The 25115-nt window shown below is 35.4% G+C and overlaps 1 protein-coding gene and 1 pseudogene across 6 annotated transcripts in view; one reads left to right on the forward strand and one right to left on the reverse strand.

Moving 5' to 3' along the window:
- Window positions 1-25115, reverse strand: part of PCDH9 (protocadherin 9) — a 989134-nt gene that overhangs the window by 761608 nt on the left and 202411 nt on the right. The gene's annotated exons all lie outside the window — the stretch shown is intronic.
- Window positions 10197-21470, forward strand: LOC309615921 (TSSK6-activating co-chaperone protein pseudogene; annotated as a pseudogene). The gene has a single exon. The product of its transcript is annotated as a TSSK6-activating co-chaperone protein pseudogene (transcript).

Genomic DNA, 25115 nt, shown 5'->3' on the forward strand with positions numbered 1-25115 from the left:
ACCCCTTTCTTTCGGAGCTTGCCGTTACTTAATTCATCTTAATTATAGGCTAGTCAGAGACTATCTTCTAGCAAGGTGAATTCTCAAACTTTAGCAGGTGTCTTAATCACCAGGAGGGCTCGTTAAAACACAGGTTGCTGGTTCAAAGTTTCTGAACCAGAAGGTTTGATGTTGGGCCTAGAATTTGCCTTTCTAACAAGTTCCTATCTGAGGCCGATGGTGCTGGTCCTTGGAAGTACACTTTGAGAAACATTGTTCTAACACACTGTTCTAAACTCCTCTTCTAGGATTTCAGAGCTGTCCGTAACCAAGGCCACCCTACTCATTTTATCACACTTGGTGAATACTTCTCTTGTCAGATAGATGTGGATTTACAGTGAAGTTAGACATCAGCTTCAAGGCCCCTCATTTGCACAGGTCTCCTTGAAGACAAAGTAATTAACTTGTATTCCCTTTTTTCTTAAAGAGAGCCCTAAAATGTATAAGTTTCAAGTCACACAAAGTCAGGATCTTCTCCTATTGCTAGGCATCTGGGATTTTTTCACTGACTTATGAGCATGTTAAATTTCTTTTCATTTCTGTACCCTGTCTGATCTGTTCCCCAGTTTGTAAGTCTTCCAGCCTTTGCTCTGCACTTGTTTCTCTCCCACAGCAAATTCCACCCATCCTTGACTACCAAGACCACTTCTTTATTTACTAGACTAATGTAGCTCTTGTTTTATCAGTTGTCTCCTGCTTTGTGCTGCTACTTGTTCTTTACATGTGTTTCTCTCTAAAGAGAATGAATGTAAAATCCTTTTGGATGTTACTTTGCCAAATTATATATCTAGCAATTAGCTAATTGGTGTTAGGGAAATGTGAAGAATAAGTTAATGAAGTTAATTAAAATAACTATGACAATAGCAGCTGATATGTACTGAAGACTTACTTACTGGTAAGCACTGTGCTAAGGGCTTTATACGTATTATTTTATTCTAACGTCAAATTTTCCCTAAACTAAGCTACTACTATTGTTGCTATGATTGCTGTTGTTTTAAGATAAAACTGAGGCATAGAAAGGTTAAATAACTTCCTCAAAGTCCCTCAGCTAATACAGAGTAAGGATTCAAACTCCAAACTAAGGGATCCCAAAACCTTAACTCTTCATCACCTAAACCGGAAGCTGTAATCCATTACGTTGAGGTGCAGTGGGTGTGGGGTGGCCCTTTCAACCATTATTCTTCTCTCTGTTGCCTACAAAGCCTGCAAGGCAGGATGCTAACCTCACACTGGGTCATAGCACAACAGCACCATGGAAAAGGGCAGTATACCAACTCCGAACAGGACAGGTACACTGGAAGACAGGAGAATGGCATTGAAGCATATCAGAAATGTCATTTTTTATGGCTTCCAGACTGATGAAATACTAGTTAACTGATTGTGATGATTGCTATTATTTTGATGAGTGTCCTATTAGACTTAGAACTCCATAATAACAGATTGTGCTGGCCTATTTACAATATTCTTTCCCTTACAAGTATATGCATTGGCCAATTTGTGACAACACTTGACTCACTCAGAGATTTCCTCTCCACCATGACAGATAAACCCCAGTGAACATTAACATTTCTGTTGGACTTTATACCAATTTAAAGAAAAGTAATTCAAACGCAGATCAGTTGCCTTTGGCAGGAGGTAGAAACTAATGGGTAAAGTCACCTGTGGGGCTATTTGAGTTACATTTTTCTGAACCAGAAAGATTAAATACTTAGTTCTTACTCCCTGCCAGTTACCCTTCTATGGATTCAAAGAAAATTCACAGACATTGTAGTATTCACCATAATATTCATGTGACCTAGAGAGAGGTGACTGATACAATTTCCTACATCAATATAAAACCAAAGAAAAAGGAAGTTGAGACATATGCACAACATGTAGGCAAAAACAACTTCTGACTCAGCTTAATATATTGTCACATTGTTTTCTTATATCATTTTTTACTGCTCATTTTAATCTATGGTAAAATAACGTCAAATGTTTACTTACACAATTGTCTTTCACAGTACTTATTAGGCACATGCTGTATTCAATATAACCATGAGGAAACAGAAAAATCTGCATCCATATCCTACATTTGCAGTCTAAAGTCTATTAGACCAGAATATTATTAAAAATTTAATCCAGAATTTTATCATTTATTAAGTGGGTTTTTTTTTCACCTTACATAATAGGGATACTAAAATAATTACTAGTTTTCTAAAACAAAAGCATTTTATTCTTATTTTGGGAGATGGAAATTTTGCTAAAATGCTTTCACTAGATATCTGTTAAATTAATACCTTAGAAGCGACTGTACTACTAATGAGTATTTTGGTGTGTTAATAATTAAATGCCTCGTGCAGTACCAACCCATCGCAGATACACAAGAGACTGTCCCCATATAAAACATCACTAGACCATTGGCATAAGATCTGAGACATTTCATTTTCAATCAGGTAAGCCTCTAAAAGACTGATCAAATGAAAGTTACATAGAAAAGTAGAAGCTCCAACAGATTAAAAATGGCTGGAGAGCTGAATGTTGTTGGCTGCTCTTCACAAAAGTATCCTGCAAAACTGTTTTGCTCTTGATAGATTTAGATTACCCGTTCCTTGAAAATTTGGTTTGGTGGTTACTAACATCACCAACCCCCTACTCTAAAATAATAAAGTGCCTAACTTTGAATTTATCTTTCTTTTACTCAAGAAAAACAGCATGGCAACTCTTCTTTAAAGTTTTATGAAGAGAACATATTTCAGTTCAATTATCAACTAAACCATGAAACTAAGGATAAAAACAGGACCTTGCTTGGAGTAGAGCATTCTATGCTGAGCAGTAAGTCCCTCCCTCTCTCCCTTCCTTCCTTCCCTCTCTTCCATCCTTCTTTTCTTTCTTTTTGCAAGTTTGAAATCACCCTATTGCTTATATAGTTTTTTATAAGCATTAAATCTTGAAAGAATTAACAGAGTCTTTGAATAGTGATTCCATTGGTAATTGTTGAACAGAATATTAAACTATGAAAAATTAAATTTAACCCTTTTTTAAAGTTATAAAATACATTATTACCCAGTATAAATATTAGCAAGTGAATATTGAAAGCCATCAACAAAGTGTAATTCATGCACAGAATTTACATAACACCTGGCTCTGTTAGAGCCCAATAACTCTAATCTCTCTAATAGTATTTTTAATAATACTTGTATGATTGATGTCTATGAAATTTAGTGAGATTTAGGCTATAATCACATCAGCAAAACAATGTTTAAATATTCGGTAGCATGTTTACATGCATGTGCATGTGTGCTTCTGAGAGAAAGAAAAAGAATGAGAATAAACCTGGCCTTTGGGTTTTCTATAATGAACTACATTATTTTTCAAGGTACAACAAGCAAGTTATTACCAACAGTATTTAATTACTTTTTCTAATTTATTATTGTTGGAAGAAGGAAAGAAAAAAGCAAAACAAACAGTGAGACCTCAACATTTCTCCTGCTGAATGAACACTGATAAGAAAATTCTGAATCATTGTTTCACCCAGTTTATATTATTCATGGACTAATGAACAGGAAGACTACAAATAAATTGAATGGTTAGTGAATCACATTGTTTTCCACCTCATGAACAGCAAAGACAGCCTCTGATTCATCCAGCTCCTACCCCCATCATTGTGATGCCCCTACACTCCCCTCCTCCAACCAACTAAATCAAATGGTTAACACTGGAGCACTCAATAATTGACAAATATTTCCCTTTTTTGTGTATAGAAAGATTAAAGAGTCACACTGTTGAGAAAATTCTAAGTATTATATCATGAAAGGCCCAGAAGATCAATTGTAGAGGACCTATGTGTAAATTGGCTGGCATTAGACATAATGGCAAAAAGCACACACTTCCCAGACCTGCAGGAGATAATTAGGCCCAATTACTAGGTGAAGTCACTGTATTCATTGGAAAACCAGACAATGTGTCGAAGTGTGTGTGTGTGTGTGTGTGTGTGTGTATGCGTATGCCATAAAATTGTAACATAAAATTATAGCTGTGATCACATAAGTATTCTTTTTTATTAAGAAGAAAAGTGATACACGGTCACTATAAAAAATTTAGCATATCTAGGTGAATGTATTGGAAAAGCGTAAATCACCCATGAAATGACCACTCAGAAATAAGCAATATGAAAATTATATTGTAGTTTTTCTAGGATTTTTCCTAAGCATATGTTTGTAATACACACACACACACACACACACAGACACACACACACAGATGCACACACATTTCTTTCTGCTAAAATATGGATCATTCTTTTGTATCCTATTTTTGTTTAGCAAACTACAACATAACATTTTTTCCAATAGCGTTAAATGTTAAGTAAAAAAAAATCACAATTTCATTCTATGGATATGCCATACATATATATTTAACCATTTATCTATCTGTGATAACCACTATGGCTAATTCTTTCTCCACATCTCTGATTTTTTTCATTGATATAAAAGTATCAATGATCTTTGGAAGTAGATCAAGGTTTTGATTTTTATATACTATAAACATAAGAAAACTTAGTTTGAAAATATATCCTTGAAACCCACATGTTGACCACAAAGCCTATGATTTGTGCATAGACTGAGCCTGCTCACTTATAATCCCTCGGCTATTAGACTCACTTATCCCTGATGGGTTGTCCTTGGATGAGTTCTACCCATAGCTGATGAATAAAGAAAAAAAATCAGAGGTTAAATAGGAGAAATAAAATGTTCAGCATGAAAGCAATTTTGAATTGGAGAAAAATAGGTTTAACATAAGACTATTGATCTTAACTATGAAAAAAGCTAAGGTGGCCAAGAGAGAAAGGGCCATGAGGGTGAAAGACAGACACTAGGAGGGAAAGGGTTGCCGTTGTGAGGTGAGCATCCCCTGGATCCCATGCTCTTGTTCTCATTCTCAGTGTGTAACCAACACTCTGGCCATCAGCCCATATCAACTCTGCTGACTTGCTCCTCAGAAACAGTTCTGTATCTTTCATACTTGAAGCCTTAAAACCCAGATCATAAAAGACATTTTCCTGTTCAAATTTAAAACCAGTCAGAACTGCACAGCTTCTTTTGCCTTCTTTGAACCTAGGCAAGTTACTCTTTTCCACCAAAAGAAACATCACTTTCTATAACTTCCAACATACACATCCTTCTAGAATATTATTCCCAGCCAGATGTTCTGGGCCTGACTAATAACATTGTCTCACATTGATGTCCTCTGTGAAAACAAAGAACTGGCAGTTTGTAGGGGTAGAAACAACCATGGGCAGCTCATGCATAGTCCCGTGCTAGACCTTTAATCTCTCTTTCCTTGCAAAATGTCCTTTCTAGGTTGATTGTGTCCTCTAGAACTTTAATTTGCTTGCTAAAAAAAAGGATATCCTCAAACTTTTCCCTCAGAACATTCTCTCTGTTGCTCTGCTTACCTGGAGTCTGGATTTCCTTTGAAAAAATCACTGCTTTTATATCAGTGCTACCAGGTACGATAATTACATCTACTCAGCTTCCTTTCCCATTTCCTTTAACAAAGTTCTGAGTTATAAGCACCCTACCCAAAATATCCATTCCCGCCTCTCCCACACACATAACCAACCCTCCAGCAGGTGACCTATTTCTGTACCACAAGCAGTCAACTCCTTTAAAGGTCTCTTGTGAAGAAGTGGCTCAATTAGTTTTGAACTGTGTTTTTGATCTTACCTCTCTCCTGCTTCTTGCAGCTTTCCCCTAAGAACGCTGTATTCTCCCTCCTGAAATCCATTGCCTCCATCCACCGTTAATTTACATGTAGATGTTTTAAACCATCTTTTGTTGTCAAAGATCTCTTCTGAGCCTAGTTTCTCTTCAAAAAGCAGTCCCATCTCTCCTTCCCTTAGTTACTACATTTCTCGAATTAACTGGCTAGCTTTATGTTCTTTTTACTATAAGATAACCATTGCCTCCTACCCTACAGTGAATTTGTAATTGTCAATGCCCAAAATCAATTAGTGGTCTTACAAAATGAGTTTTGGTCTCCATCAAGTTCCCTTGATATCACTGAAGTATTTAACAGTGGGATACTCTTTATTTGTTGAGATTTTCTTCTAGAGTTTCCATGGCATTATTCACTTCTGGCTTTTCATTTACAACTTTTTTCTGCTTTCTACATGGGCACCTCCTTTGTGAATAACCCCTTAAATGTTATTTGGATTTGGTCTTCACTCTCTTGTATTCTCTCTCCCCCTATTCTCCTTGGACAGGCACATTGGTCTCCATGGCTCTACTGTTATCTAAACATAGGCATCTGTCAAAACTGCAGATATTTGGGTTGATATTAAAAATATAACCTGAATTTTAAGATTGGAATATAGATACAGAAGAATATTAAACAATTTAGAAAAATCATACTCTGTTATTCCTTTCTTTCTATTGCTTCCCCTCTTTACTTCTGATATTTGGTTAATGGTATCACCAGCCACCCCATTACTCAACTTAGAAATCATCAAATCCTATTTGAATTATCCTTCTCTGTTTCTATGTCTTTCCACAACTCATTTCTAATCTACTTTTATCACCACCATCACAATTACAGATACACAGAACAGGTTAAATACATTGATCAGACTCAAGAGGCTTAAAAACTTTGATGGTTCTGTTAAAAGGGTTCAGTCTACATCTGCTATTCAGATCCTTTACATTTTGGTCCCAAACTCTTCTTCTACTCTCTATTCCTGCATAATTGTTCCTTTTATTCCACCCAAGCAGAATGAATCTCTATTTCATCTCTGCTCCCATGGCACATTGGTCACTCCAGTACTTAAAACTCTCCACTCCTGTTTCATTACGTTCTTACCAGGTCTGTTCTAGTTAGAACTTCCTGAAAGCGGCAGCCATATCATTCATCTCTGTGATTCTCACACCAGCACAGCTCCAGGTAAGTATTTCTGACTCAATAAATGTTTTAAAAAATAATTTCAGTAATTAAAATCATTCTGATATCTACAAGAATATGCTGCCTCTAGATGATGTTAATTCAATAGCAAAACATGCTTTAGTGTAGTTTTAAGTTTATTAACATTTAGTGTATGTCTTTTCTTTGGAAGAATTCTAAGAATGTTGTTGAGCATCGGCATGACATTTTACAATACGCCGCCCATGCTATTAAGTGAAAAGTCTGAATATTTCCCCATGGTAGAGATAAAGAAAATAAGACTCATAGAGGTTAAGTTACTTCTCATTGTCACAAAGCCAGTGGGTGACACAGTAAGGATTAAAAACACTTACTTTGAATTTCCATTCATTAACATATACACTCCATGAAGCATTCATTCAACAGTAGCTTCCCATCTCTTTATGAGGACAAATGAGATAATGTCTGTAAGACAATTTAAGCTACTCAGGAAAAGCAAGCTATATAATTTGAGATGAATTTGATAAATTGGATCCACAAATAAGTAGATTGGCTCAAAGCCTCGATGAGAGGAAGTTATTGTGTCATTTCCCCAATCATCTTGCCAATTTACCTCAAGCTTTACAATCCTACAAGTCTTCTATAGAGCTCAGCAAATGAACTTCTTGAAAATGAGTTTTGGTCTCAACTCAGTAAATTTTATTTGTACTTTCCCCATATTCTCTCCAATAATTCACTGACCCATTACACCACCGAAACTACTACGCATCCAAACCAGAATACAAGCACATTTGACTTGTTTCATGGCTAATATTTTAGCAGTAGTCTCATATAACAATATTGATTTGATATAAAAGCATTTTCTCTTTCATATTATTACATTTATGTGTAGGTTCCACATGATAATTCACCGTATAAGCCTCCAAGGGTGTACTCTTTGCACAGCAGTCTTTTTCAGTAATAGCACCTACTACATAGGACCCAAGGGCACCCATTAAGTGCTCAATGATATTTTCTACAAGACATTTTTTTGTCCTCTGAGAGCATTTCTAGCACTCTCAGAAGGGCAATACAATCAGTGCAACCTGCAATAGTTCTGAATTTAACAATGTGAATGCTATTGAAATAGCCATAGTATACAAAGAAGAAGCTGCTGATACTGGGCAAATGTGAATCAGGAGCGAGCCAGACAAAGCTGGCCATGTCGTGTCTTCCTCTGTTTAGAAAAATAGAATGATTTCATTTAGGGCAGAACCATGATCTGTTGGACAGAAATAGAGTAGAATTCAATTTGATTTCATAAGCAAAACCTGCTCCAAGAAAAGTGGCTCTGTATAAACCAAAAATGCAATTTAAACAACACAATACATTTTAGATATCTGAATGTTCATTCGGCTTTACTATAAATGAAGTTTCACTTTAAGTGAATTATACTGTCACTTTTGGGAATCTAAATAAATCTTGCTCTCTAAGAAATTTACAGACATTGATATTCCCTTACAGTTTAAAATATCCCTGTTTACAAAGATAAGGCAGATGGGTACCAGCAGATGGGCACCGTGAGGGGAAAAGGAGAGGTACCCACCTGTTACTGTGCATGTGCCCATGATCCCAGGTTTACTGAGGAGACAGTTCTATTTTTACATTTTTTGTTTCAATTCTGAAGGGGGATTATGAAGGATAAATCATAGTTAAAACATTTTTACTGTATTAGTATTTTTAGAACTTAAATGTATCCCAAATGTAAAATACTGCCTGTCTTCAACAACTTCTCACAGAACGAGAATTACAAAATCTCCAGGAATTTAAGAAAATTCTTGCTTTGAACAGTCTATGAGTAATTAAAACTATAGTGCATACGAGTTTATCAGTAGTGAAGTAGGGACAGAAATGTTAAAAGTTTTTGCTGTGCACAGAGAAAATTACAAATCCAATAATCTCAGACTGATACTCCAGAAAGTACATATTAATTTAGAAGTAATGGTGTAGGTGAGAGAAAATTACAACTTCAAAGACCCACAGATACACAACTCAGCTGGATTTAAGAATATTCTAACCTAGACATATTTACATACCTTCATTTGATTAGTAGTAATCCAACTCTTTACTGTTACTGTTTATTTTTTTGATTTTACCAAATTTTGTTTGATTTGAAGCAATTCACCTATCACTAACATGCAGTATGTTTTGTGTGTCACCATTCTGTAGACATTGCCTTGTGATAGTCAAAATGGCTAACAAATCCATTCAGCGAACATGGACTAATTGCTAATTATGTGCAAAGTATGTTTGAAAAAAACAAAAGTTATGTTGGTAAATAACATCTTCGGGGTTTCAAATGAACCTGCAATTTAGTTAGAAAAAGAGTTATAAATGGGTAAAATTAATTAAGAATGAGAGATTCATATTGCATTTCAAGAGGAACACAAATAAAATATGTGGCATGACAATAAATGGTATGGCCAAATAATGAGTTACTTAATAAACTGAACATATTCTCACATGAGATTCCCCAGTGAATCGATAAACTAGGAGTCACCTTATCTCAGTAGTAGCAAATATATGTCCCCTCACTTGGCCTCTCTGATTAATTGGGGGTGGCTTTCAGAAGGGTTGTTTTCTTGAGCCACAACCAGGTTTAGTTACAGTGATTACTCTGATTGGTTAGCACAGTGCCTATGAGTACAAGGAGGGAAGAGATAGTATTCACAGTATTATTTGCCATCTCTCTCCTAGACCCCCCCTTCTTTTCATTCTCCATATGTTTTCAAGCTCCATACACAGTCTTCCAAACACCTCAGCACTCTCTCATCCCTTACTTCGACATTGTAATGCCCCCTGTTCTATTCTCTCTGCCTCTAAACTCAATAATGCATCCTGATAACTAAATGTTCTTTCTGAAATTTAAATATGAGCATGTCACCCCCTCCCCCCTAAATTGAAATGGTTATAAAGTTTGAACTTCACTTATTTGGCAAATAAGAACATTCCTGATCTCATGACTTCACAAGTATCTAGTCTCATGACAATCATCCTCACCTGCCTTGCCTGTTTCTCACTTTTCCCTTACGTAGTCCTAAACTGAGTACTGCTCCTTGAACAGCCCCATTATTCTTGACATATGTTTTCTCCTTTTCTTGAAATGCCCTCCCTCACAAAGTTCACATGAGAATCTTCTCTTTTTCAAAATGTCAGTTCAAATAATTGCCTGTGAGGCCTTTCCCAACACCTTCTTTCAGGCAGTAGGTCCTTTCTTTTTGCTATCTATATATTTCCATTGTAATCTTTACTTTTTGTGGCTCTCCCACAATATTGTAAGGTCATGAGGGAAGGCTCATGTATTCTTTCATTGGTGTCTTCCTAGGGCCGGAACATCGCGATGGCCAGGGGATGTATTCAGTGAATGCTTCAGGAGAAGAAGAATAACCTCAAGCTATAGTAGACAGTGGACGTGTTAGAGAAGACACAGATATCTGGAGGGAAGAGAGGAAGCGTCTGGAGAATCCTGGAGGGAACAGAGCAGAGCTTCAGAGGCAGCAAAGGGGAGTACCAGGTGCACTCCAGGGACAAAGTTCAAACTGTTTTGCCCACATGACAGACAGTTAATTGGGAAAGAAGAGTGCCTGGATGGGTATGGTAGCTGGATCAGGTGGCTTTTGTCTAATAATTTTCTTTATTGGACACACTCTCTCAATCATCTGCAAACTATGAATTCTTTTGAATCCATTTTCTAAGTTTGAGTGAAAATATTTTTTATCAGTTTTCGGCAAATAAGACTGACTATTATATTCTATAATTCAGGATGCACATGTACAAAGTTATGTTTTTAGTCTGTGTGTGTAGTGTATGTTTCTTTTTTCTAAAAGTCAAGTACTGCTCATAGGCAGAATCCATCTGTAAAAAAAAAAAATACAGAAAAAAACAACAACAAAGCTTTTATTTGGTTGTGTGATACTCACTTATCCCAGTTTGACTATGTTATGTCATGTGTGACTAATGTCAATGCATCCACCACCTGCCTTCTCCCCACCAGCCACTGACAAGCTGCAGTTAAATAGGAGAGAAGTACATTGACAGGCAAAATTATTTTTGGATTCACTGCTCAAGTAAAGCTTTGTTGAATCCATAGCAACCCAAGCAATACCTATATCTGTCTGGATTACTAAGGAGGAAAAATATGGATCAGGAGGCCTGAACCCCTGAAAAAGTGTCCCCACACTGGGAGCTGAAATGCAGATATTCCTTTCTTCCCAAACTGATTGCAAAGCAAAGACAAAAATCAGGAACAGACTGTCCATCAAGAAAGCAGCTGGGGGCTTCCCTGGTGGCGCAGTGGTTGAGAATCTGCCTGCCAATGCAGGGGACACGGGTTCGAGCCCTGGTCTGGGAAGATCCCACATGCCGCGGAGCATCTGGGCCCGTGAGCCACAACTACTGAGCCTGCGCGTCTGGAGCCTGTGCTCCGCAACAAGAGAGGCCGCGATAGTGAGAGGCCCGCGCACCGCGATGAAGAGTGGCCCCCGCTCGCCGCAACTAGAGAAAGCCCTCGCACAGAAACGAAGATCCAACACAGCCAAAAATAAATAAATAAATTAATTAATTAATTAAAAAAAAAAAGAAAGCAGCTGGAAAAATAAAAACAGTAAAATATGTAGTTGGCATGTTGCTTTTATATACTAGCCAAATCCCCACAGGGAAAAATGCCATGTAGATTTCAGTCAATAAACAAATATCTGACAAGAGGTCAAATAAATCAATCCAGCCTGTTATATCATATGCAGAGTAATGGGAATAGAATCATCATAATAACACCAGTAACAATGTGTTTGGTTTTAAATGGATTGTGTATCTGTCATTTGCTAACCTGAATCATATGGGACTTTGGAAAATTTTTATTTGGTGTATGAAATGCTTTGAGCCCACAAAATCTGAATATGTGAGATTTCTATCTTCAGTTAAAACACCAGTGAAAATAAGTAGAAGAAAACTGAGGTAAAACTAGGCAATTCAAACAAAGTGTACAATTAAGTGTGAACGTCTTCATTATATAAATATCTGCACATTATAATTTGGCATTTCTATTCTCTTTTTTTCCCCTTTGCCTACATGAAATAAAAGAAACCTATTCCTTTATCAAATTTTCAGTCTCCCTTTCCATTTCTTGTCATGCAATGTGCAATTCATTCTTATGTTACCCAATGCAGACCTAGTCAAGCTTCAAACTCAAGACGCAAAATGACAACTGCTTAAGTTATATTGCTATACTGCACAACTACTAGCATACAAGGAAGAATATTTTGCTCTACCTATAAGCCCTCTTTAGAAGATTAAGTGGATTTCTGCAGGAACCACTCAAGAGTTTTATTTCTCTCACCTAGCACAGTGCCTGAGTACCAGACACTCAATAAATATTTAATAAATGAATGTAACAGGAAAAAAGGAATCATTAAATACTTGAGTGCATACTTAGTGACAAGTAGTGTAGCTTTATTTTATTCAAGTACCCATAAAAGTTTTTGATACTAGAAAAGTGTCATTGAAATAAATCACATATTTTCTCCTTTTATATCTCTGGGTTTAAAAATTGTACATGCTACGATGAACGTACTAAAGGATGTGGAGGTGGCACTTTTTACACTAATTATGATGTCATTTTCAAAGGTAAATTTTTGTTCTCTTTCTTTCAATATATGTGTATGAAATATATCCCTTGCATTTTTGTTAATATTCACCAATTGGAAAGTTAGAAAAAGTATTTATGAATTAATTAATTTGTATCTATTATGGCCTCAAAATGGAAGATTTCTTCATTTCATGAAAATGCTCCAGCCTCCAAGTGCTAGGATGGACAAGGAGGTCTCTAATTAGGCACCTGAATCAGAGCCTAGGAAGACTAGGGTATTCCACCCCAAACCCTCCCCCTCCATGGTGAAAAGCATGTAAAATACCTTTGCTACCTGTCTCCTCAGCCAGGAAATATGCATGACTTCTGTGAACACCTGTTTAACTCAACCTGCTACACTGAGCATTGTAAATTACCAAAATGTGGTTTCTTTACTTTCTTGCAGGAAACAGTATCTTACTCTCCCACTGTTCAGTCACATTTAATAGAGATGAATCTTTCCAACAATTCAACACCCTCAGCTCTTTTAAAAACAGGGAGGCCGACTTTTCTGAGATAGTCTTTAAATTTACAAACCGTGGTGTTCTTTCCATTAGTGATAGAAAAGAGTATTGCTTGCCAATCAGACATCAAAGGCTCCTCTCCTAGGTTGAGGCTTCAGGAATGGGGGTGCAATTTTTGTTGAAAGGGAAACGGATTATTTAAGATCAGCTGCTTCAGTGCCCTGATACTGCGACAGGGTCTGCAGGTGTACAGAGTTTGCCTATTGATACAAATTGAATCTGAAAATAGCAATTTATTCACCAAATCAAGCCAATCACTGCAATGCAGTTTTCTCTTTCAGCTCTTATTTCCAACCAACCACTCTTAACAAATTTGCAACTTCTGTTTTACAGTGAACATTTCTGTTTTAGGAAGGGGATTGGGGGTGCTCTCATGGAAAGCCTTTCTTTTAGCCTTTTTAACTTTGAGGCTTTATTTTAGAAGACGGTTTGTTTATAGTTGTACTACTTAATCTAGGTAAAAATGATCAACACCTGTTCTAAATTGGTACTCCCCTCCCACACTCCTTTTTCTCTTCTCCACCAACTGCCATTTGCCTTCCATTACCCATAAAAAAGCAATCACATTAGCGTCCTTTGTAACACAATTTCAAAACTTCAAAGGCACGCCAGAAATTCTAGAGTAAACTGCATCTTCTATATGCCAACATAATCAACTTCCAGGAAATGGGAAAGAACATAAAATAAAGACATATTTGAAGTGAATCTTTTTTTTTTTTTTTATAAAGTGACATAGGCTTTTTTTTTTTAAAGGAATACCTTTATTTTTATTATTTATTTATTTATTTTTGGCTGTGTTGGGTCTTCGTTTCTGTGTGAGGGCTTTCTCTAGCTGCGGCAAGCGGGGGCCACTCTTCATCGCGGTGCGCGGGCCTCTCACTATCGCGGCCTCTCTTGTTGCGGAGCACAAGCTCCAGACACGCAGGCTCAGTAGTTGTGGCTCACGGGCCTAGTTGCTCCGCGGCATGTGGGATCTTCCCAGACCAGGGCTCGAACCCGTGTCCCCTGCATTGGCAGGCAGATTCTCAACCACTGCACCACCAGGGAAGCCCTGAAGTGAATCTTTTGATTTTAACAGTTACTTGAAGTGACACCTAACAGCCAAGTCAAGAATTTGAAATAAGTAAATGAAAGATAGTTTGCCTGAGGTGAAGCAAACAGACAAAAGAACTCTCAATTTGGATCAAAGACTGGACAACTAAATGGACCCTCTCAAAGATCTGAATCAACACATATCCCTAGCATTTTGCCAGGCTCTCCAAAGCTCCTGGATGGAGAAAGACTCACAATGGCTAAGCACAGGTTGTTGTCATGGTTACAAGCAGCCAACAGAAAAAGAAAGTAGCTTAAGAAAAAGGCAGTTGGGAAACACTTAAAAGAAAAACAGGCTGGACTGGTACATATGCATACTTCAGTGCAATTTTTAGGCAAAGACCATATTCTTTATATAGACTCAGAAAGAATATAAACAAAGAAAATAAATTATATCAATAACAGACCAGACTATATTTTAAGAATGTCCCATTTTATGAGGGTTTCTATCTGGAGGAGAAAAAAGAAAAAAAAAAAAAAAAAAGAGGAAGATGAGGAGGAAGAGAAGTGATAGGGATAACAGTAGCTCTGGTTGCCAAAATTGCTCCCTTGGCCCTTCAGAAAAACAAAACCTGCATGTAACTGTCAGCCCATGTACTACTCTAAATTCTTTATCAGGAAGCCAACCGAATGAGAAATTTGTATTTTACCTTCAAATCAGTGTATTTTAATGCAAATGGATGATGAGAAAACATTTAATCTTTTAGATCAAACGATATAGAACTTTATAGTCTGGTGAAAACTAGTTAACTTTAGCAAAGATTGACCAAAAACAGATGATTAACTATTAAAGAGCAAAAGTTTCTATTAGAATAGGCTAACTCCCACCATACTCAATGGCCATTGGTCATAATTTCCATGTTTAGGAGTGCAACACTCTATGGGCAACAGTGCACTGGAGCTGTTAAAACCTGGTAAATTTTCAGGAATTTTGTGATCCAGTTACTAAACACAGTCATTGTTAAAAATTAATATATAAGAACTTATGATTAAGTAAATTATATTAAAATCATTGCTTTACCAACTTTTACTCTTGTCAGTGATCTCGAAGTTGTTCCATCTATTGTAAGTGTATGGTACAGATAGTATGTAATGCACCGTCTGTGCATCCCTTTTCAACTCCATGCTCTATAATATCATGTTGGTAGCTTGAAGGACTCACACCATAGAAATTATCAAATACGCAGGGCTTGATTTAGTGCTTTGTTGATTATCTAAACTTGAGAGTGATGGAGAAAATATTAATACAGAATAAACTTAAAATGTGTCATATCTGTAGCCATTACTTGCACATAGTAGAAGAAAATGATGAAATGCTCTTCCAACATTTGAAAACTACTACCTGATTAAACAAATAAGTGCTTACATTGTTGATGAATGAGTGAAGTTCTGAAATATGTCTTACTTCTCTTTTACTTCTGTTTTGCCTATTAACATAAATGAAAATATCAGAAAGATTCATGTCCGAAGTATACTCATTTGTCATTTGCCAGTTAAATGAAAATATTCTGTAAGAATCATTTGGTTATATGAAATTTAGCATGAAATATGTGATTTGTAAATTGTGAGCTATTCATTCTTTATATCAGTAAAATATGTAATAAACGTGTGTCTGTGTGAGTATGTGTGTGTGTACACATGCTAGGGAAGAAGTTATTGTTTACTATGGTACTGTATTCTAACTTTCTCTTCTAAATGGACATGTGAAAATGTTTAGTATATTTTATCTTAACTCTTCTGTGAAAAGCCAAGCCATCTGTTATAGGACACTACTAGAATATTGGACAAATGTAATGAAAAATCAAAACCAAGTCATTTCAAATATAATTCATGAGATGACCAAGAAAAACTGATATGAATGTTTCCTTACTCTTCATTAAGTATTCAAAAATCTCTATTTCTATTGAGGGAAGCCCCTTTGTTTTATTTTTCTCTCCAGACCGCAGGAGCACATTCAAAAGTACATAATTATGATCTTGCCATTGGCATCAAAAATTAAAATATTCTCTTTGGAAAAAAAAACATGTCGGAGCATGAGATTAATATTGATCTACTCAGTTTCCACTTGTTGAATTCCACTATGTGCTAAGTTAAAAGCAATTCCATTCTTGAAACAGTAGACTGCATATTACTAGGGGAAGGTGGGAAGGAGTGGTTACAAAGGCTTGAGGGAACTTTTGTTGATGTTTGAGATGTCCACTACTTTGATTGTGGTAATGGTTTCGCAGGTATACCCACATTTCAAAACTTACCAAGTTACATTTTAAACATGCGCATCTTATTCCCTGTCAGTTTTACCTCAATAAATCCATTTTGAATGTTTCTAGAAAGATAGGTTAAAGAACATATATATGTGCTTTTACTACATATATTTATATATAATACTATAATATAATATAATGCTTTAATATTATATAATACTATGTAATACTATAGTATTTTACTATATAGCATTAGTGTTACCACTGTGTAGCTGATTTTGTGCCTATGTTTTATCTTTTGTGCTATGTTCTTTTAAAAAAGTAACGAATGACTGCGCATGTGTATCAGCTACAAGGGTGGGTGCTGGGATTGAGGCTTTCAATGAACACTGCAGGCACCACACCTGTTGGTGTTCAGATGGAGCAGCGCTCTAGTCATCCTACTAACAGAAGAGCCAAAGAGGAAGGTAATGCTGTGCCTCTTTGTCAAGACAAACCCTCCCCCAGCGTTATTAATCTTCAAGCAAGTTCCCCATCAGCTACTTTCCTGAAAATCCTGGCCACAAAGCTGCCCTCGGGAATTGACCACAAGCCCAAGGAATACCTGGGACTCCTAGAATGTATGTATGCCAATCTCCAGCTTCAGGCCCAGCTTGCCCAACCGCAGATGGCTATTTTGGAAAATTTACAAGCATCCATGACACAACTGTCTCCTGGGAGAGAAAGCAAGAACTCTTCTCTCCCAGCCTTATCTCATAATCTATTGTTAAATCACCTCTCCAATTCAGTAAATGAATTGTGGGGGAAAAAAAAGTAACAAACATTTTATAATAAACAGTTATTATGTATTTTAAAGTAAGAAAAACACTATATACATAGAATGAATTTTTTTTTTTTTTTACACAGCAATACCTATTTATTTACATATTATCTATAGTTGCCTTTGCACTAGAACAGAGCTGAGTAGTTGAGACAGAGATTATATCACCTGCAAAGCCTGGAATATTTACTATCTGGCTTTTTACAGAAAATGTTTGTCATCCTATGAGCTAGATCAAGAAACAGGATACTATCAGCATTAAAAAAAAGCTCCCTTGTCCCCTCTCCCAGTTATAACACCCTCCCTGACCACTTTCCTGACTTCTAACACCATAAATTACCTTTGTCTTTTTAAAAATCTCTATAGAAATGGAATTGAACAATACTTTTTTTTTTGTAACTGGCTTCTTTCATTCAATATCATATTTATAAGATTCTTCCATGTTGCCACAGGTAGAAGAACTTCATTTTCATTTCTGTAGAGTATTCCTAGAATGTGTACCTGAAGCAAAATGATGAAACAGGTGAATTTGTTCTTGATACCCACTCCCATCTTTCCTTTAATTACATGTGTTCTTTTTTTGTTTTGTTTTCATTTCCACTCCCAGATAATTTACATTTTTCTCCCCTCCCCCAACCAGTCCCTCAATCCTCTCCCAGTACTCCTGAGCACTGCTAAGGATTAATGTGCTATCTGGTTGCATTTTAATAAGCAAAACACTATATATATAGAATGAATTCATTTTTAAAATGAGAAATGTAGAGAAAAAGATAAAGATGTTTAACTATTAAAGTTAGTTAACCTAGGACTTATGAGACTACAAATTTTAAACTTTCCTTTCTTGTACTTTCATTCTTAATATGTTTTTCTTCTGAATATTTTAATAATACCTGTTACTCCTCTACATTGAAAAATATGTCATTTTAATACCTATTTACAATACACATACATTGACACCTTAGAATAAATGACACCTTAATTTTGATGGATTACCTATAAATTTAAATAAGGGCTAGACAAATTTTGACATCTTCAAAGATTTTTATTCTTTCTTAACTTAAAGGTTGACTATTAGAGTTGAATTAATCAGAAAGATAATTCTGGCAAAATCATGTTGGCCTGAAATCAAATTAGCTTCTAAAAATAGCTTATATGAATTCTGTAATTTTAAACAAGTCTGTTAATATATTTTTTATCAATTTCTTGATTTATTCAATAAATATTTTGACTTAAACACTGATTATGCAAAAATGAATGAAAAAGTGATCTGTCATGGAACTCATAATATCAAGGCAAGACAGATGAAATTATAATTTTGATAAAATACTTTAAAAACTGTTGGAACTTTTTCTTATCAGGAAAGAAGAGCAGAAAGAGAGGAGAATATATCTTCTTCCAATTTGTCCTGAGATGAAATTTATATGTAAAAAGCTGTGCAAAGTTAGAATCATGAGAAAAATATAATGGCTTCTTAAAAACAATATTAATACTGTCTTTTGTAAATTTTCACTCTTTCTAATTAGGTAATTCTTGAAAATACCCTATGTGGACTCTTGTGGAGGCCTGTCCTTAACCATAAAGAATTATCTACTTTTTCCAAGGTCTGCTGTCTTTCCACCCCTTCTAAAAAGTGCTTCAGTGGTTAACCTCTTCATTCAAAAGCTAATATATCCCTATGTTCCCTACAAAGCGGCTTCCTTTACTGGCATAATTCCCCGCCTGTGTTTTAAGAGCCTTGACTAAGTTGTTTTGCCTTTTAGTTTGCAATGTGCTTTTGAATGATCAATATGCATTATGGAACCATGCTTATTCATTGTTTTTTCCAACCAGGAAAACACATTGCAATTCTGGCGAGAACATTTAAACATAAATAATACTATTCACCTAGTGCAACCTCTCATTACTCTCCATTTTTCAACTCCCAAACTCAAAGATTTCAGTTTGGTTTTCTATAATTATTTTTTCATTCTTTCCAGGTAACTTTCTCAGTTTAATAAATAATATTTGGAATCCTTTTATCTTCCTGTCAAAATCATTGTAAAAATGAACAGAGGCCTTGGGACACTCACAACTTCACAATTTTTGAGCCAGCCACTTTTCTTGCTGGCTTAGTGAGCCCATTATCAGAAAAAGACTGCATGTTGTCTTGCATGAGTAGAAGAAGAAATGTCCCAGGTGTACCCTGCATTGGACCTATAGCTTTAGACCAATAGCAAAACATCTTCCATGAGCACAAATAAGCAAAGTGGAAGACAGTAAATTGTTCCCGTAATTCAGAATGCTTAGAAGAGCCTCTAAGACCCAGCATTCTTTCCCAGATAAGGTAATTTCAACTGAGATTGAGGATACTTCTGCCAGAATCCAGGTGCCTTCTGCCTGAAATACTCTTTATGAAAAGATTAGTTTGCTCTTCATACCTCCTTAGAGCCTTTACCCTGCAGGTTGAGGGTCTCTCCCTCCATATGTTAATGTTTACCTCCACTCTTCTTCCATTGTTAATTAAGGGTGTTACCTGATGACTTAGGAAGAAAAATTACAATTTTTTGACAATACAATAAAAAGTAGCAGATATAAGAAAATCTAATACATCCACAACTCCTAAAGTAAGTTTATTTATTTAGTATTTAAACAAGTCACTCACAGTAATCTATTCAAACTACTAGTAACACTGATACAGGAAACTTAGACTAACTAGCCCTAAAATTGCATGCTATGTTTTCAAAATTGACATTTTGAGAGTAAAATAAAGAAAAAGAATTACTGCTTCACACTGACTTTGTATTCAAAGCATAAATGAGTGAAAAAATGGAACCATTTATATAAAGCTTTGAGAGAGCTGTAATGTTGCCTCTTTATTTTATTTTTTTTTTCAGCCATAAACTGCTTTGAAAGCAGGTGTTAAGAACCAATAATGAAAACACAGTGTAATCTAAAGCTAGAATCATCCATAATTTTTGTAATGAGCAAACTTGATAAAAAACAAGTTATTTCAAAAAATTAAAATATATGTATATATAATGAAGTTAAAAAGTATCCATAGTTTCTGCAGCTTACAATAATAATTTCTTCCAGAACTTTTAACTCTTTTCTTATCTGTAAAATCCAATTCAAGTAATACTTGTGCCCTCCAAATTATCTTGTTATTCTATGTTTAAAATATAATTTTATAAAATATTGCATTTTTCATTGTTTGAGTATTCATAGATCCCTTTTCCATTATTTATGTCTGAAATATTTGCCTTGCTGGGGTACTTTATGGAGAATTAACAATATTTGTATTGTTTTTGATTTATTATTACAGAGTTAAGAGAAGCTACCTTTGGAAACTACTCTTTTCAAAGAGACAGAGCCCTTCTAGTCCTACTAAGACTTCATATGATTTTGTAGAAACTTGCCAATGAAAAATTGAGGAAAAATTAATTTCAAAACAAATGTTCACAAAAGTTTTAATAAGAGGAGCAATTCTACAGAGAACACAGGTGCACTTGTACTGGCAAGAATTTTGCAATTAGCCATTGGGCTTCCAGTGGAAATTGTTAGAAAAGCCAGCAATCATAGACCGTAGATGTGAAGGCAATTGCTAAATGTTTTTTTTAAATTAAAACATCATCTTTAATAAGAAAAATTTAAGAAGTAAATATTTCCAATTTAGAGGAGTATAACATTGCTTGTATTTATGCAAAAATTCTATTGAATATTAAAAAAGAAAATGGTCTCCTTTGTCCTAAGGTTTATACCTAAAACCAGAATGTTACTACATGTTATTGACACAGAATGAGACTCATTATAAGACTATTTGGACAAATGTCTGTGCTATTTTTTAGTTTGAGTTAAAAATAAACTGTGAAAGCATGAGTACCATTAGCTATATTGTATAAAGGGCACAAAATTTAAGAAGATAGTTTTTAATACATATAAGAGGATTGATGCTCTTCCAGGCAAGTTGCTGAGTAGCAATTTGAAGAGCTTGCCTCCTAAGTACAGCAATCTGTTTTGAAGCAATGTTTTGAAGCAGTCAGAATCGGTTATTAGTTGTAGATCTATCAGAATGGTTTTTATAGTTTGCAAAATCTGAATCACTGAATTCTAGCATTGACCCATGTTTTTAGTCTGTTTGCTAAGTTTCCTTCTAAATTGTTCAAAAAAAATTTACATGGGTCTGAGGAAACCCTTGGAATACAAGCTGGACACCCTACCCTGACTTTTGGTCCACATTTTTTTTTTTTTTTTTTTTTTTTTGGCCATTCCTTCAACATAAATGTACAAGTAAGGAGGCTATAATAGTCACCTTCATACCAATGAGAATTAGAATTTCTCTCTTTCTTTTTGTTGTGATTCTTTATTATAAAATAGTACATCTATCTTTTTACTGGATTTTGAAGCAGGATAATGAAATATTTTCCATGTTAGAGATGTGAGTGACTGCAATGAAAAGTTAATGTTCATATATATGATAGCACCAGGTAAGCAATGAAAAGGTAATAATGAAGGGGGATAAAAGGAACTAACCCAATGTTCAGGAAGTGTTTTTTCAAAGATACAGAGGGGCTGAGTTCATCTGTCACAGATGAGATACTAAGGACTGAAGGAAAAAAAAAAATGGAACATTAATAGGAAAAAATGTTGTTATCCAATCTCTGAGAAGACAGATGTTGGAAGGGTGTGTTAATGAGGGTATGTTGATTTAAAGAATGTCTGTCTGCCTGGAACAAGGGTGTGAAGCCATGATAATCAGTTCTGTGACAGGTATCTTGTGACCTTTAAAGGAGGACAAGAGAATTTTGAAAATTCTACCCTTCACAAATGCTATATTCACATCACTGAGTCACTGGTCCCTGGAACTGCCTACCTCTCTGATATCTGTGATATGAAATTATTAAATGTCTTTATTGCTTAAGGAATATTTGATTGCGTCTTCTTATACTGGAAATCATTCCCAGACAGTCTGTGAAGCAAGACATTCAGTATCTTTTGAACACTTAATGTGCATTTCAATTCAGTGTTGATAAACAAAACAATAAATGAGACATCTATTTACTGAAGACAACAAGGATTAGGAAGAAATTCAGACTCAAATTATTTTATAAGAAAATCACTATTACAACTTACAAACTTGAAAAGGATGGTGTTTTATTTTAATTTTCATAAATAAAATGGACAGCAATATACTCATACATTTTATACTATTTGAACTGCAAATAATAGCATACATATATAATAATCTAAGGCCAGTTCATTACATTTTCAATACACTCATCCTGCCTATGACATTCATACAAAAATCTTCATTATTGGTGAAGTGGGATTTTGCTAATGATCTTCCAGCTTGTTTTGTTAAAGAAAAACAAAAACACAAACCAATGGACACTGTAAAATACATATCTGTGCTCTACCTGTGCTATCCTGGGCCCCGGAAACTACATGGTGGAACCAACTCTGAAGGAATAAATATAGTAAACTTTTTTTTTTTCTGAAAAATATACTGTGACATTGTTTAGGTCTAAATTTTTCATGCTAGATTGTTCTTCCATTTCTTAAAATTTTATCTGTTCAAAACAATTTAAACTATTCAAAGTATAATTTAATGCACGTAAGTTCAGAGATATCTCACTGCTGAAAGTTTAGTCAATTTGTTTTACTATCTTAGTCAATCCTAAAATAATATTTCATTCCTACAGAAAAATTGCATGATTACATAATGAATATAGTGGTCTTGAAATATTGTGCTCTGTTGGTTGTGTGTACACGTATACACATATGCATATATGTATATTCATGTATCTGTACATGCATACCTTGTTATTACATGATGCATAAAGAGAAGAAAATGCAGGTTCAATGATTATCAAATAATCGTTAATTTCTTCATGGCATTTTTGAAGCTCCAAGCTGAAACATTTGCTCAGTTGTTTCACAATTAGATTTCACACCAGAGGTATGCCACAGGATACAGTGGCAGGCAGGTATGTACAGTCCAAAGTGTGCAAGTCACGTAGAGGGCATGTGTCTTTTTCCAAAATGTCCTATCAAGGTTTATTCTTATATGGATGTGCTAGACATAACATTTACTTGTATATATATACATTGTACATTAATAGATATAATCCCCACTTCAATTCTTCTATTGTATTTACTCAGAATTCCCATAATGGCTGAATTATGTTCATAGAGTTAATACACAGTTTCCAATTTCTTAAGCGAACACCTGCAGCTGTTCATTACAACATTATGCTTCTCTTAACTTTTGAACCTTTTAAAGCTAAGCTCAGAAATTGGACTTCAATAAAAACGAAGAGGGCTTCCCTGGTGGCGCAGTGGTTGAGAATCTGCCTGCCAATGCAGGGGACACGGGTTCGAGCCCTGGTCTGGGAAGATCCCACGTGCCACTGAGCAACTGGGCCCGTGAGCCACAATTACTGAGCCTGCGCGTCTGGAGCCTGTGCTCCGCAACGGGAGAGGCCGCGATAGTGAGAGGCCCGCGCACCGCGATGAAGAGTGGCCCCCGCTTGCCGCAACTAGAGAAAGCCCTCGCACAGAAACGAAGACCCAACACAGCCAAAAATAAAAAAAAATTAAAATTAAAATTAAAAATTAAAAAAAAAAACGAAGACTGCTTCAAATGCATAAATATGTAAGATATAATTATATGATTTAAACTATATGTTAAAATTATATTATGAAAATTAAATTATATATTAGTTTTTGATTTGTTAGGGAAAAAAATGGATGGTAATTATGAGAAGGCACCTAAGGTAAATTTGAACATGGATTAATTAACTTTGCTTGGAATCAAGAAATCTCCCCACCAAATTTGTCTCCACAACAATCTCAAAAGACTGAAGAGGAAAAAATATATCGGAGCAAACGTATCACTACTTCCACAGCACTACTTAGAGCCAGGTTACCAAGGATGAGAACTGTTGTCCTATCTGTGCATAAAATAATACAAATATTTAGAAATTTAGGACATAATCCAACATTTGTTCTTGGTTGATTTTCTCATCTGCTTAAAATTATCTGACCACACTCTGATTTTAACCTTGAAAACTTATAGACATAAATCATTAAAACTGTTCCAAACAATAAAATGTTAAAATATGACAAAAAAGAACAACTCTTATATATTTTCAAAGCTCTGATAGATTTTCTCTTTTCAAAGTGATTACTCATGCCGTTGACGGAAATTGGAACAGCACAGGAGCATTTTAGGAGAGTCACTGTCTGTTCTAAATCTAAAAAGGAAAAACATAAAATGCCACATCTCACAATCAACAAAATGTATTCAGACACAACTGTAAGGAGGAATGTTTTGGAGGGGAATGCGTGTGCCTTTCACAAAAATGTTGTAGGTACTGTGAGATTGGTTTTGCCCCACTGTTTCATATTGTATCTGTATTCATAAGCTAACGTACAATTCCCCAAATCAAGTTTCCAGCCATTCAAATCTCTATTCCTACATAAAGCTGTAAACCCACTAATCTCTTAGCCTTTTGATAAGTCAACACTGTAATCAATAGCATGCTGCCTTTAGGTCTCAGGGACATCCTTTGATTAACACAAGATTTCCAAGAGAAACATATGAAAATCATATCACTGCAACTGCATCAGACTGTCATGAAACTTTGGGAAACTGAGACCTTCAAGGGAAATGTGAAAATGAACAGTAGTAGATAAATGTCAATTTCAGAGGTTTGGACATTTTGTTATATTTAAATTAAAGGCGATGTTATTTTAGCTCCTTCCTTCTCTAAACATGTTGGTTTTCTCTTTTAGGAGATTCTGATAAAATATGTGATCATCCCTTGCCAACATTTTCAGTTCCTCTTCTGTGCAGACAGCAGGGTTTATATGATAAAATTTTAATGACCATGGACCTGCAT

Source organism: Balaenoptera borealis (assembly GCF_965194805.1).
Source record: "Balaenoptera borealis genome assembly, chromosome: 18".
NCBI lineage: Eukaryota > Metazoa > Chordata > Mammalia > Artiodactyla > Balaenopteridae > Balaenoptera > Balaenoptera borealis.